The 16,313-nt window shown below is 41.3% G+C and overlaps 1 pseudogene; it reads right to left on the bottom strand.

The window, feature by feature from the left end:
- Positions 1 to 293: 293 nt before the first annotated feature.
- Positions 294 to 7,191, bottom strand: LOC122128347 (annotated as a pseudogene).
- Positions 7,192 to 16,313: the final 9,122 nt, after the last annotated feature.

Below are 16,313 nucleotides of genomic sequence, written 5' to 3'. Positions count from 1 at the left end.
CCCATAGCAAAAATGCGATGTACAAGTCGTTATGTCCAAAACGAACTTTACAACTATGGTTTGTGAGTGGTGGGGGGTATGGGAGAGGGGAGGACTGTGGGGGAGGGCAGGAGGAGGATGGGAAAAGATGGGAATGGGAAACAAAGAGGACGTTACAATACTTTATAAAAAATGTACTCATTATCTTGCACATGTAATTGTAACCAGTCTGTACATTGTTTTCAAAAAAAAAAATAAATGAACAAATAAATTAATTAATTAATTTAAAAAAAACTGGTGCTATACCACCTGAGCTACAGCAGTTTCTCTATTTGTTTGAAATATCCGTTATTATCCTCTGACATCTTCCATGCTGACACAAAAGATCTAAAAGACAAACCAGAATGACAGCATAGGATATTCAAAACAGCAAATGGAGCCGGGCGGGGTGGCTCACGCCTGTAATCCTAGCTACTCAGCAGGCTGAGATCTGAGGATCACAGTTCAAAGCCAGTCCGGACAGGAAAGTCTGTGAGACTCTTATCTCCAATAAACTACTAGAAAACCGGAAGTGGTGCTGTAGCTCAAGCAGTAGAGCACTGGCCTTGAACTGAAGACCACAGGGACAGTGCCCAAGCCCAGAGTTCAAGTCCCACTACTGACCAAAAAACAAAAAAAATAACAACAACACAAAACAGCAAGTGGACACCTGTCATGTCTGTGGCCAATGGGGAGAGCAATTTGTTAAGACAATATAAGTAGTTTAAGTAAGGCAGTGTAAAGAAAAGATCACTAGAATCTGGGCCACAGTTTTCTGATGTCAGCTAAGTCTGCTGAGCTCTGTAACCTGACTGTATGACCAAGGACAGCTCTGTGACTATCTTCAATAATGGCCAACAACAGAGACTGGCCCATGACCTCACAAAGCATAGGGAAGACAGCCTCTAGGCTGTGCTCTTTCTGAGGACTCTTAAAGTAGCTTTTTCCAAGGGATTCACTGAAGAGCTGCTCTGTACAAATCTTTGTCTAAATCTTGACAAAGATTAGAGAAAAATAGAAACATGAAGATACCTCTATCATATTCTAGATACTTAAGGCTGGAGACACAAATGACAACTATTAGATCATTTTACAGGCAAAAGGAATGATACAATAGAATGAAGACCACTCCAGCTTTCAGTCCTCTTGTCCTGAGACAGTAAATGGGCTGCAAATTGATACTATGAGACAGAATTGGTAAGTTGTACTGACATTTTCTCCCAATTCCTGTGACAGTCATTTCTCCCATTTTGTTTGAAAACTATTACCAAAGTGAAAGATGAGGTGAGAAAAATCCTTCTCAGAGAAAGTAGCTATAAAAAATTTACAAATTCAAAAATTTACAAATTCAAAACATTGGAATGACACTGTTAAAGCATTCAGATTTTCAAAATTAAAAAAGAAGAAAGGAAAGCCAGGTGCCAGTGGCTCCCACCTGTAATCCTAGCTTCTCAAGAGGCTGAGATGTAGAGAATCCAGGTTCAAATCCAGCTGGGGCAGCAAAGTCTGTGACACTCATTTCCAATGAATCCCAGAAAAAAACAAGAGTGGGGCGGTGGCTCAAGTGGTAGAGTGTAATCCTTGAGCCAAAGGACCTGAGGAATATTGCCAAGGCCAAGTGTTTAAACCCCATAACCTGCCAAAAATGTCAATAACTCCATGTTTTTGTGTATAAATGGATGTATTTTTATTGGTGAAGCTCCTGAGTAGTAGCTATGATGAAAGGTAGGAAATGTACTTGCAATATAATTATTTTATATGACAAAGAATGCTTTCAAGACAGTTAATGTTCCAGGGCTCCCCTAACTGTTCCCCATTTAGCCTGAGAGTTTCTCTGTACCCCAGGCTGTGGAAGGAAGTCTGACTCATTGTTTGAACAGCAGACAAAAAGGCCACTTGGGTACAACTATGCAACAAACGTCTCCATCTGGGCCAATGGCTATGGATGAGTGTAGGTGGCCACTGAAGGTCAGGAGATGCATGCTTCTTTGTACTCCAAGCTATAGTTTACCCAGTCCTCTGTTTTGAGAAGAATCCCTCAATTCTGCCTCATCCTGTGGCAGGCAAAGTTCCATGCACTTATCCTGCCTGTGTGAGACTATATTCCAAAGTTCAAATGAACTTCTAAATTTAACTCAAGAGTCTAACACAACTAGGGAACTGAACCCAATAAAAAATTTCATTATGGGCAATGATGAGCCAATGATGCTTCCTCAAGGATTCCAAAGGCTCTGGTGGCTCATGAAGGTACTGCCAGCTATGCAGAGTGCTATATCTCGCCCTAAGTATGGAAATATGAGAAACATTCATCTTGGAATTTCCCTATAAATATTTACAGTGTCAGAGCTTTTTATCTCTGTAGGAACCTTACTCAAAAACCCACAGAGTTTCTACTGGAGAAATGTCCTACCCATGTAGGGGCCCAGCCTAGAGCTGTTGCTCAAACTCAATTTCATATGAATCATAATGGATAAAAACCATAACCATATGGGGTAATGCCTTTATTTGAATTTAACATGTTATTGAATATCAGAGACTTCATATGGTACAATAAGGACATATATAAATTAATATATAATAAACATATATTACATTTAAATTTACAAATACATATTGCCTATCTATCACATGCCTATTACATAGATATTGCATATCTACTCCATATATTACGTATCTATTCCATGTACATGTATAATATATTGTATATTTTAATGGACATGGGAAAGCTTTGTAATACTTACGTTCTTTGTTATTGGCATTAAAATAAAAAAGAATCCACTGGAATTTCTTTTCATTCAGTTGAAGTTTCCAGTCATCATTCATTGACACAGGATCCAGATTAGACTGGGTGACTGGGAAACACTGAGGGCATGAAGACCTGAAGGCCCGGAAGGGAGAGAGTCCTGAGGGCTCTATCGATAGAGGAGGGTAATGGGTTTCTTATATTTATCTCTGTAACCTGTCCTCTTCTCACATTCCTTCACCTTACATCTAGCCATTAGCTTCTGTCACTCCTTATGTCTGCTTCAGTTGGGTATTCACCCATAATTCTGCATGAAAACAGCAGTCTATAGTCCCTGGACTCTGTGTTTCTGCCACTCCTGGAGGATGTGACACAAAGTAGGGGAACAGATAACCCCAAGCCAGAGGGGCCTGTTCAAATCTGGTACTACTCTGCAGTTTCAGAATGTTCATTGGCCACTATTAATTTGTTCAATTAAATCATCAGCTCACGGACATCCAGGGAAGGAAAAGATGAGACTCCATGTGTAAGTAACCAGTAAAATGCCAGACTAGAAGCATGGCTCAAGTATTAGAGTGCCATTCAAAAAAGCCAAGCAAATCTGAGACCTTGAGTTCCAACCCTACTATTGATAAAAATAAGTTTATTAATTCATGAGGATTTTATATTGGTCTAATACATTTCCCATAAATCCAGAACCTAAATGAATGTGTGATTGTGTACAAAAACACTGTGCTATGTACAAGGGATTGAGTGAGCTTGTAAAGTAAGATAAAATGTTTTGATGTAACTGATGGTTATTTAAAAAGTTATTAAATTTACATAGGCTCCTGGCAATAGTCACTAAATTGAGAATTATTCTGCATAATATATGTATATTATATAATATATACTGAATTAGATATGAAAAAGTATCATCTTTAGGAATATTAGTACAAATCATATTCAGCTTAATATGATTATACTGTTCTAAAGGTGCTAAAAATAAACTTTCTAGTGTTTGTCACATTCCATGGTTTTATTAACATGAAGAATATAGTATATATAGCTCAATTAGTCTGAGAAATTAGTAAAAGCTTACAGGCACCATTCAAAATGCCAGAAAATGAGATTTTATGAAACATACCTTTTAGTCATATAAGAGACATTCAATGCCAAAAGTTAATCCAATAAAATAATGAAGAGGAATACACACAAAATGAAAGTATCAGATGTCTAATATAATTTGCTTGTGCGTTGCAACTGTCTAGGTTTTTAATATTGCTCTGGCAACAAAATCAGACTTTAAATATATGACATATATTAATATTACATTAAGCATATTAATGTGTATTAATATATGACATAGTTTAATATAATTGATATAATTATATTGTATACATTTATATTATATTATAATGTACTTAGTTTTATTAAATATATTTTTGTATTGTGCTATACATAAACATATATTTAGTATTATTTTATAATTATTATATTTTATATAATATATAACATATTAATTTGATAACTATATATTATTAAGATTATATATCAGTGCCCTCCCTGCTTGACAGTACCTTCCAAACCTCAGGAAAAGTTTTTCATAGTAACCTGGCTCTAGACTGACATTTACAATTCCTTTTAGCTGTAGAAAGTGCACAATCTCTTCCATATTAAATTAAAATCTATTTAACATCCAAATACCTCACTCTGCCTGGCAATCATCTTCTACTTTACAAACTAGAGCATATTTCTGGACATGTGTGTATGAACTGAAGATGGAAGGTGTCTGCTGGACAGAGGGGTGTTCATTTGTTTTCTCCTCGAGTCTCATTCATATTTTTTTGTATGTCTTTGTATGTGGAGCACTGGTGCTCATGTCTCAGGATTGGCACAAAAATAAAGAGAAAATGAAAAAAAGAGGAACATGGAGGGGAAGTCCCAACAAACTTTTTGTGTTTTTGTTTTGTTTTGTTTTATCATTTATGGGGCAGTGGTGCTCCTTCTAGCTCCCTCAGGAAGCTGAGATCAGGAAGATCTCAGTGGGAGTCCAGCCTTGGAAGGAGGAAAGGTCATTAAAAGCATGTCTCCAAACAGCTCGCCCAAGCCAGAAGTAGAGCTGTGGCTCAACTTTTAGAGCACTACCATGGAGTGAAAAAACTGAGGGAACAATGCAACTCAGACCCTGAACAGCGCAACTCAGACCCTGTGCTCAAATCCCAGGAGTAGCAAAAAAAAAAAGAAAGAAAAAAGAAAAGAAAAAAGAGAAAGAGAGTGTAGGGCAGATCATAACAAAGTTTTTGTGGGTTTTTTTTGTTTTGTTTTGTTTTGTTTTGGCCAGTCCCAGAGCTTGAACTCAGAGCTTCTTTTGCTCAAGTCCAGCACTCTCTCTTCCACGTCACCAACACCCCAACAAATTCAACTCAGGCCCTGAGTTCAAATCTCAGGAATTACAATAAAAAAGAAGAAAAAGAAAAATGAAAAGAAAGAGGATAGAGGGACGTCCAATAAGATTTTTTGTGTTTTTTTGTTTGTTTATTTTTGTTTGGCCAGGCCTTCGGTTTGAAATTAGGGCCTGGGAAATGTGCCTGAGTTTTGTTTGCCCTATGCTGGCATTTTACCATTTCAACTACAGCTGAACTGGGCAACCCAGGCCCTAGGTTCAAATCCCAGGAATGTAAAATGAACGGTGTGGAGGTCACAATAAAAGCTTTACATATTTCGCCCCCTTCCAAGTCCTGAAGCATTTTCTCTTTCCCAGTCTTGGGTCTTGACCTGGGAACTGCCTGAGTTTTCTTAGCCCTAGGCTGGCGCACTACCACTTGTCCCAAAGATGAACTGGGCAACTGAGGCCCTGAATTCAAGCACTAGGACTGGTAGAACACAATGGCCAGGAGGTCTCAACAAACTTTCTATGTTTGCTTTATGTTTTTCCCCCCTTTGCCAGTCATGAGTCATAAAGTGAGGGCCTGGGGACTGTACCTGCCTTTCTTTTTAGATTTCAGCATTATATAATTTAATTTTTATCATATATGTAAGAAAAGAATTTTAAATTAATGGCAACCATATAATACATAAAAGTAAAATTTCTCACTGAAGTGTCTGAGTGCAAGTAGAAGGGAAATTCACATTTATCTGATTTTTAATATTTAAATTATTGAAAAGCTTATGCTTTATTAAACAATTAACACTATCAAAATACACCATCAAAGTACAATATCACATAGCTGTGGTTTCTATGCCTAATAACTTAAATGCATGCATTTTTCAAACTCCTGATGAACTACCTACAATATCAATATTAAGGAATTCTTTAGGGCTACGAAGTTGGCTCAGTGGTAAAGCAATTGCCTTGCATGCCTGAGGCCCTGCGTTCGATTCCTTAGCACCACATAAGCAAAAAGAACAAAGCCGGAAGTGGCGCTGTGGCTCAAGTGGTAGAGCCCTCGCCTTGAGCTGAAGAGCTGAGGGACAGCGCCCAGGCCGAGTTCAGGCCCCGTGACCAGACCCCAAAAAAAAAAAGGAATTCTTTAAATTTGTCATATAACACTAACACCAAAACACCCCTGTACCTCAAAGCATGTTGGAGAAGGCACCACGAAAAAATGCACCAATTCCCTCATGTTGGTATATTTTCATAAAGCAGTCTAATGTTCCTTTATTTTGCCGCTGAGACTCACCACTCTGCATCATCATACGTCTTCTAACTATGTCAAAGGAATAAGAGAGTATTCCAGAACATGTAGTCACAATTTGAGCAATGAAAAAGGAAACAAGAAATGGGGTTTCCTTTGGTTTGGGTAACAAGCCCTTAACTGTGTCATAAGCTCCAAAGTAAGAGGCTCGGTACACAATAATGCCCTGACCTGAAACACCAAATCCTTAGTATAAGCCAATAATTCCTTCTGATTTTGCTGTTTTCATAATACAGTCACCTAAACCCTTGAACTGTCTCTCTTCAGGACCTTTTCCAATATCAACACCTAAACGGGTTTGGGCAAAATCCAGTGGAAATACTACACATAAGGATGTTGCTCCAGCAGCTCCACCAGAAGCCAGATTTGCCATAAACCACCTCCAGAAATGTTTTTCTTTATTAACTCCTGACATGAAAAGCTGTTTGTATTTGTCCTTGAAAGCAAAATTTAGAGCTTATGTTAGAAAATACCTGATAACATTCGCAAATTGCTATGCCAATAACTGAAGAAACCCTGCTCGCGGGGAATCCGTACCAGGCAGTCCACCATGTCCTTGTACCGGGCCTCGGGGCTGATCTGCTTGGAGGACGCCTACACCTGCAGCAGCAGCTTCACCCGCTCAATGGGCGCCACCGCCGTCTTCGACATGGCCGCTGCCACACCGCTGGCCAGCAGATCCTTCCAGAAGGACACAGGATCAATCAGTTTCTCCCCCTTTTCTGGCTTCTTCTTCCCAGATTTCCTCTGCATGGTAAAGTGGCATCAGAACCGGCAGTCACAGGGGCCAGGAGAGAAAACTGCTGCAGCTTGGTCCTGGCGGGTGTGCCTGACTTTTTTTTTTTTTGCTCAAGACTGATGCTCTACCACTTGACACACAACTGAAACAGGAAACCCAGACCTAAGTTCAAATCCCAGGAATGGCAAAAGAAAAGGAAATAGAAAAAGAAAAAGAACAGCAAGGAGGTCCCAACAAACATTTTAAGGTTGCTTTTTAAAAATTCATTATTTATTTATTTTTGTGCCTTGAAGTCATGGGCCTAGGAATGGTGTTTAAATTTACTTTGTCTTAGGCTGACACAGTAGCCTAAGACAGCCAGGCCTCCGTGACCACTGACTGTGGTGGTGGGTCCCTTTTGTCTCCATGTCCACTGTGGGATCCATCATGGAGAGACAGAGCCACCATGTGCTAGGGCTCTGAAGATAAGAGCTTTGTGACCACTGTAGGGAACAGAGATGTGCCATTCTCCCATGCAGGCCAGTGATGGGCCTGTGCTGTGAAGATAAGCATGGAGCATGATGTGGGCCTGTGTGCAAATTCTGGGAAGCCACTACAAGTCAGCATGCTCAAGGATGTCTGAGCTCAAATCTCAAAATATGTGGCCTGGCAGATGAGATGGAGGGTAGGGAGAGGTGGAGAAAACAGAATTAAGCATTGCTCCATTTTCTCCTAATGTTTTTATTCTTCCCTGTTCTGTAGACCAGACAGGAGGCTCAGAGAGGTGACGAGACAAGGCCATGGTCATACAGAAATAGTACTGGGATGCTATCAAGTCTGTTGGACTGCAGTATCTAGCCTCTTCCTTCGGCATAAATTGGTGGTGTGGTCAGAGTCTGGAACTGGCTGTTGGTGCACAGAGCCAACTTTCAAATAACCCCTGTCCTTCCCCAATCCGAGACTGTTTAAAAGTCATCATCTCTTGCTTTCTCTTCCTTTTCTACTTGAGGCTACAAGGGCCTGTGGACTCAGAGCCACTTTTCTGGGTTCCAATCTTCCCTTAGCCTCTGTAAATTTATGAAGCCTTCATATATTCATTATGGAATTTCACCAGCTTAAACTTCTAAAGTCAAGACTCTGATGACTCCTGCCTCAGCTTGTAATTACCATGAAGGACAGTGGGCCTAGCATTGCCCAGATCTTGCATATTTATGTGCTGGTCCTCAGGCTTGAACTCAAGTCCTGGACTCTATCCCTAAGCTTTTTTACTCAAAGGTAACACTCTACCACTTGAACTACAGATTTACCGCTTGCTTATTTGTGGTTAACTAGAGATAAGAGTCTCATAGACTGTCTTGCCCTGGCTGGCTTCAAACCTCTGTCCTATATCTCAGCCTCCTGAGTAGCTAGGATTATGGTGTGGGCCACTGGCATCCAGGAGATCTTGGAAATTTTAAAAGAAGTTAGAATTGTTGCCGGGCACCGGTGGCTCACACCTATAATCCTAGCTACTCAGGAAGCTGAGAATCTGAGGATAAAAATTCAAAGCTAGCTCAGGCTGGAAAAGTCTCTAAGACTCTTATCTCTAATAAACTTCTCACAAAAAGCCATAAGTCATGATATAGCTCAAGTGGTAGAGCATCAGCCTTGAGCACAAAGAGGCTCAAGGACAGTACCCAGGTCCTGAGGCCCAGGACTGACAAAAGAAAACTTGTAGATGATGGGGTTATGAACTTAGGGGCTCTTGTTCTTGCTTAGCTCACTTGCTTATGGCTGGTACTCTATCACTTGAGTCGTGTTTCTAGTCCAGCATTTTTGCCTCTAATTGGAGATGGGCTTCTTGTGGACTTATCTGCCTGAGCTGGACTTGAACACCAACCCTCCAGATCTCAAGCTCCTGAGACGTTAAGAATACAGATATGAACCATTGGTGTTGGGTTAGGAAGTGTAAATGTTTATATTAAATACATGTTTTAAAATGGCTCATGCCTGAAATCCTAGCTACTCAAGAGGCTGAGATGTGAGGATTGTGGTTGGAAGCCAGCTTAGGGTAGGAAAATCTATGAGACTCTTATTTCCATTTAACTAGCAAAACCCCCAGAAAGTGGAGGTATGGTTCAAGTGGTAGATTGTTAACCATGAACATTAAAGCTCATGGCCCTCAGTTCAAGCCTCAAGACCAGCACAATCAAAAAGATGAAAAAGATTTACTTCCATGTTACAGAACAGGATGAAAACAAAGCTACTGATTCTGGCATAATTTTAACTAGCCCGGCTGAAAACGATTCCAAATAATCTATCCATTATCTGAAATTCATGCACATCATGGAAAATTTCACAGTTGGAAGAAAAGAATAGGAAAATCTGTATGTATATGGTGTGATCTCCAGGATGATTTATATAAGAAAAGCAAGGTGTAGCCCAATGCACTGAAAATTGCTATTCAAACTTGAAGCTGAAGCCAGAATGCATGTTCGAAGCATACTGCACTGTCTGCCTTTTGCTTAGGGGGTAAGAGAGAGAGAGAGAGAGAGAGACAGAGAGACAGAGAGAGAGAGAGAGAGAGAGAGAGAGAGAGAGAGAGAGAGAGAGAGAGAGAATATTCAGTAACAAGAGACAAGAGGGTCATTGGCTAAACCAGTGTCTCCCTTGGTGAACATCCCAAGTGAGTTACCATAATGGAACTTTTCCTGAATATTGAACTTAGATTCCAGCAGTACTGAGTTCTAATACTAGATCTGCTCCTAACAGGCATAATGACTTTTTCCCTTGCTGCTACCTAACACAAGTGTTATACATGGATTGATTTATGTGAGACTGGGATCCATTTGCCTGCTCATCATTGAATTCTAGCACCTGCTAAAGAGCCTGGTGTGTGATAGGTTGGTTTGTGGAAAAATAACCTTCTTTGTTTGTTTTTGTGCTAGTGCCTTGTTTCTTTCACTTGGCTTTTTCTCCTCAATACTGGCTCTCTACCACTTGAGCCACAGTTCCATTTCTGATATTTTGGCAGTGATTGGAGATGAGTTCAATGGACTATTCTGCCCAGGCTGGCTCTGAACCTCGATTCTCAGATCTCAGCCTCCCAAATAGTTTAGGATTACAGGCTTGTACACGAATGCCAGGCATGGTAAATTATTAAATATGTGTTGAATAGATGAGTAAATAAGTGTGAAAGGGGATGGCTGATTAAGTTTTCTCATCTGGAAAATGTAAATAAGAATAGAATTTACATAGGATTTGGTGGGAATTAGTGAGGTTATATCTGTAAGTGCTTCCATCTTTCCTGTGTGTTCCTTGACCTCAGAGTCTGAGAAAGTCTAAATGGCTCAGCTCATCCTCCACCTTCTGATCCCAGTCAGGCAGATCATAGGTAAACGTCTAGCCCATAGAGGAGTTGGAGGCCAGCCCACAAAGCATACTAGCCACAAAGATAAATAGCCATTTTAGAACAGGGTGCCAACCAGGAATTCTTCCTGCAGACATCTGAAATATGTCTCCTAGAGAAGGCCTAAAGGGGAATTATAATTTTCCATTTATTAGGCAATAAACAATCAGTATTATTAGGTAATTTTTGTGTGGGAGCTCAGTTGGAGTAAAGACACAGATAATGTCTGGGGTTGAACTGGATCAACTCTCAGCTCCACTTTGCTCTGACTCTTTCTCAGAAAAAATTAGGGGCTTGGTATTCTCACTCTGGAAAGTTTGAGGAGAACTGAGTAGAACAACAGGATGAGGTAGGGGTGATCACAAGGGATAATGTAGTCACATTAGGTTAGAAACAGTATGGGCTGCTCAGTCCTAGAACTGTCAGGTGCTGGGAAGGGCAGTGATGGAAACCCAGAGACAAGGTAGTTTCAAGAAGGTTGTGTGAGAGGATCTGGGGCATTGCTTGTGGACAAAGCCAACCTGTGGCACAATTCTAGATAGAGATCTGGAGAAAAAACAAACCACCACCAACAGAACATCACTTTACTGTGGCTCTGAGCCCATTGTGTCCAATGACAGTAGAAAAGACTTCTGTGCATGCATTTGTCAAGGGAGAGATGAGGGGAATCTGGGATAGAACACTTGAGCTTCTGTCCTCTGCTTTTAATGGGTCAGAGAGGATGTGTTAGCTTGAAGTAGTCTTAGTTTATGATCAAAGGGCAGATTCAAGAGGTAAATAACAGGATATCAGGAAGCAGTATGGATTAGGGATACTCAGGGACAGGTCTTCAGCCAGGCATCAGTGGCTCATGCCTGTAATCCTAGCTACTCAGGATGCTGAGATCTGAGGATCATGGTTCAAAGCCAGCCCAGGAAAAAGTCCCAGTGAGACACTTCTTTCCAATTAACCACTCAAAAACCAGAAGTAGTGCTGTGGCTCAAGTGGTAAGCACTAGCCTTGAGCACAAAGAGGCTCAGGAACAGCACCCAGGTACTGAGTTCAAGCCCAATGACAAAAAAACAAGAATAGGTCTTCACACTAATCACTGGGGTAATGTCATGAACTTCCTGATGTCCTGTTATCTATCACAATCCTGTGTAAACACAACAGGGCAAACACACAAACCAGCAGGTTTCTGCTGGCATCAGGTTTTCCCTGAACACACCATTCCATCATGCTTTCTGCAACAGTCTTAGTTCCCACGGGGCTCCTGGGCACCACAGGAAATCCTGGCCCTGACAGCTCCCCCCCCCCACTCATTCCCCCTGCCTCAAAGGCTGAACCCAATAGGAAAACAAAACAAAGAAGCTCATGGAGGAATTCTGTATGGTCTGTCTGAGCCTAAGCAAGGTATCCTGGATAAGCCTCACAAGGGGACTTACATCCAATGCTGTCTCATCTGACTGGAGAGGCCACTATTTCCTTGACTTTGTCTACATAACACCTGCAGAATTGCACCTCTTGTTTCATATTTGCCTTCTGGAGTCCAGATGCTCCTCTCTGGACTCCCCTGTAGCCAGAGAATAAAGTGTTCTGATTGGCTATGACAAAAGGAGTGAGTGGAGTCAGTTCTGATTAGATTGGAGCTGTCTCCTTTCCTGGCCAGTTTTGAACAAGGAACAGTCTTATCTTTCTGTGGCATCTACACTCACCAGCCAGTTGCTATCCAACAAATTCAATCTTTTCATCCACGGCAGACACCTTATTACCAGCAAAGACCACCATGCCCTGCTTTCTATATATCCTTTGACGTTAGAGCCAGAGCAAGATCTCTCTGGTCCCACAGAAGTTTGCTGGAAGGTTCTACCTAGTGGAATGTGAGCTGACTTACTGCTTAAATGAGAAGGCCTAGTGGTGTTTTAAAGCTCAGAAATGTGAAGGGTAAACAAAGGAGGAGGCTGCAATGCTTGATAAGAAATGTACTCATTATCTTGCCACTGTAATTGTAACCCCTCTGTACAGTATGTTCACAAAAAATAAAAATTAAAATAAAAAAAAAGAAAACCATTGGTGGGACAGTGACCTCTCAAAATAACTATCGAGAGAAATCACTAGGTGATGGCTGGGTCAAGTTCCAGCCTTATTGATTTATCGGCCTGGTATAGAGGGTGAACAACTAGGATTTGTTTTGTTTTGTGTGTGCTGGTACTAGGGCTTGAACTCAGGGCTTAGGCACTGTCCCTTAGCTTTTGTGCTCAAGGTTAGCACTCTCCCATTTGAGCCACACCTCCACCTCTGGTTATCCTCTGGGTAAATGAAGGTAAGAGTCTCAGAGATTTCTCTGTCCTGGCTAGCTTTGATAGACCATCCTCAGTTCCCTGTCCCCTGAGTAGCTAGGATTACAGGTATGAGTTAAGCCACCAGTGCCCGGCTTAACACCCAAGGTTTTTGGCTTTTCTTTTTTTTTTTTTTGCCAATCCTGGGGCTTGAACTCAGGGACTGGGCACTGTCAAGCTTCTTTTTGCTCAAGGCTAGTGTTCTACCACTTGAACCACAGTGCCAATTTTGGCTTTATATTTACATAATACTAAGCAATCAAAACCAGGACTTCATTCATGCTAGACAAGCACTCTAAGGTGGTTCAACATTCCCAGTCCTATATCCAGGGTTTTTTAAATCCTTACGAGATTCTAACATGCAGGACTGGGTCCTGCATAGTATCCAACTCCCTCATTTATAGAGGTGCCCATGGAAGGGAGACACCCTTAAAGAAATTCAGATTGCTAGGAAGATCCTTTCGACTGGCACTCCACATCTATCTTTAATTTGTACTTTGTTTTTCCTCATACTGAAATGAAAAGTAATTTAACAGACAGCACTCTGTTTTCTAAGTTCTGACAATTCTGTGATAGGGCCAAGAGGCTGGTTCTCTTTATGTACCTAATATCTGCAGCTGACTCTACTGATTGATGTACCTACCCAAAAGACACAGTCTATTTATTTGAGATTTGTAGCCTTCTCTGTTTGCTTTTTCAGGGACTAGCCTCCTTGAGGCATCTTACAGTATCTTTTTTTCTTGGTCAGTCATGGGGCCTGAACTCTGGGCCTGGGCACTGTCCCTCAGTTCTTCAGCCCAAGGCTAGCGCTCTACCATTTGAGCAGTGCCACTTCTAGCTTTTTCTGCTTATTTGGTATTGAGGAATAGAGCCCAGGGCCTCATACATGCAAAGCAAGCACTCTACTATGAGCCACCTTCCCAGCCCCTCTTGCAGTGTCTTGATTGAATAATTTCCCTTTATAGTTGGCAGGTTTGGTTGATTTAATTGGCATTGTGTTGTGGAAATAAAGTAGATTCCAGGAGACAGAGAGGCAATTCCCTGAAGGTCATTTCAAATGCATACCCTGAATGTCTGTTATTTTTATTCAAAGCAGGAGCTAAAATGCCACTAAACACAGACTCTAGAGTGGTATTCTCTGTCTCACACTTTTACTCCCATCCTGCTTTCCGAGACTGTGCCCCAGAAGTTTAAATAAAAAGACTTGAACGAGGGCTACTAATGTGGCTCAGTGGTAGAGTGCCTGCCTAGCATGCATGAAGCCCTGGGTTCAATTCTTCAGTACCATACATATAGAAAAGGCCAGAAGTGGTGCTATATAGCTCAAGTTGTAGAGCACTAGCCTTGATCACAGAGAGGCTCAGGGACAGTGGCCAGGCCCCAATTTTAAGCCCCAGGACTGGCCAAAAAAGAAAAAAAAACTTGAAAGAGCTGGGACCTGGCAGCTTATGCCTATAACTAGCTACCCAAAAGGCTGAGATCTGAGGATCATGGTTTGAGGCCAGCTTAAACAAAAAGAATGGGAGATGCTTATAACTAATTAACCACCAAAAACCCCAGAAATGGAGCTATGGCTGAAGTGGTAGAAGTGAGTGATAGCCTTGAGCAAAAAAAGGTCAAAGACCTGAGCTTGAACCTGATTTCAAGATCCAGGACTGGTGGACATGCACGTGCATGCCTGCACACACACACACACACACACACACACACACACACACACACACACACACAAGCAGAACTCTAAATGCAATTTGTAAATAAATGATACTAATTCTTAAAAGTGTGTGTGTACTTTTCACATTGGCTTGCTTAAAAGTATGACATGGTATAAAAGGAAAATTATATAGCCAGCAAAAAAAGTTATGTACCCCATAAAAAGATCAGTGGTTGCCACAGGTAGGGTTGGGGAAGGAGGAAGAGGAATAAAGAGGGAAGAATAGAAAGGATTTTTTGTTGTTGTTGTTGTTGATCATGGGGCTTGAACTTAGAGCCCTGTCTGGTTTTTTGGTGTTTAATTGGAGATATCTGTCTTACAAACTTTCCTGACTGTGCTGGCTTTGGACTAGTAGCTGGGATTACAGGTTTAAGCCAGTCCCACTGGGAATTATATGTGAGAGCCACAACCACCTGGCTGCAAAGAATTTTTCTTTTAGGGCAGTGAAACTCTATATAATTCTGCAATGGTGAACATATCATTACACAATTGTCCAAAGCCAATGAATGCACAACACTAAGTGTGAACCCAAATATTCACTATAAAGCTCTGGATAATAACATGTTAAGTAGTATAGTTAATAATGTAGTGAGATAAGAATCTCACAGACACCCAGTGTTAGTGGCTCAAGCCTGTAATCTTAGCTACTCAGGAGGCTGAGATCTGAGGATCAGAGTTCAAAGCCTGCCAGAGCAGGAAAGTCAGTGAGTCTCTTCAATTGATCACAGAAAAGACCAGAAGTGGCTTTCATCAATGTTGCAGGCATGCTTTCATGAGTGTGTGTGGGAGGAGGAGTAGAGGAATACAAAACATTTAAGTACCTTCTCCATTTGGTTGGGAACTTAAAATTGCTCTAAAAAATAATGGCTACTAAAACCAAACAAGAAATAGCAAAATGTGCACATGGTCCTCCTTGTGAGGCTTACAGCCCAATGGGAAAGCCCAATGTCAAGTGTTACACAGCAGCCATTAATGGTGTGCCCTTGAGTAAGCAAGCCAATGTTAAAAGTACACACAACAGGGTGTGGTGGCTCATGTCTGTAATCCTAACTACTCAGGAGCCTCTGGTTGGAAGATCTTGGTTTGACCCTTGTCTAGACAAGAAAGACCAAGAGACTCTTATCTCCAAATAAGCATACATACACACGCACACACACACACACACACACACACACACACACACACGTTCACGCACGCCAGCAATGGCACTGTGGCTCAAGTAATAGAGTGCTAGCTGTAAGTGCGTGCATGCACATACACACACAGACACAGACACAGACACACACACACACACAAAACATAAGAAGTGGGGGAGGGGAGATTTTCTTTTGTTCGAGTAGATCAGGTTTCTCTGGAAATGTGTCAGTTGAGCTTGGTAAGCCCCAAGAGAGGAGGAGGACTCACTGGAGAGCCAGAAGACACATGATTTTCAGGCTTGTTTTTGGCTAAGCAGATCTCTCTGTTTCCAGCCTGGAAATCACACCATTACATTCCTCCTTACTTAGTAGATAAGGAAATGGGGGCTAAAGATTTCTGATGATTAGCTGGGAAACTGGAGACACAGTCTGTGAATAAGCAGTTTGTTAAACAATATTAAAAACAAGCCATGCACTGGTGACTCATGCCTGTCATCAAAGCGACTCAGGAGGCTGAGATCTGAGGATTGTGGTTCAAAGTCAGTCTGCGCAAAAAAACCTTATCTTCGATTAACCAGTTAAATAACAACAGCAATGAAAA

Source organism: Dipodomys spectabilis, unplaced genomic scaffold, assembly GCF_019054845.1.
Source record: "Dipodomys spectabilis isolate Male_0828 unplaced genomic scaffold, ASM1905484v1 ptg000012l, whole genome shotgun sequence".
Classification (NCBI taxonomy): Eukaryota; Metazoa; Chordata; class Mammalia; order Rodentia; family Heteromyidae; genus Dipodomys; species Dipodomys spectabilis.
Note: the sequence above shows the minus strand (reverse complement) of the source record. Positions and strands in the feature narration are given on the sequence as shown.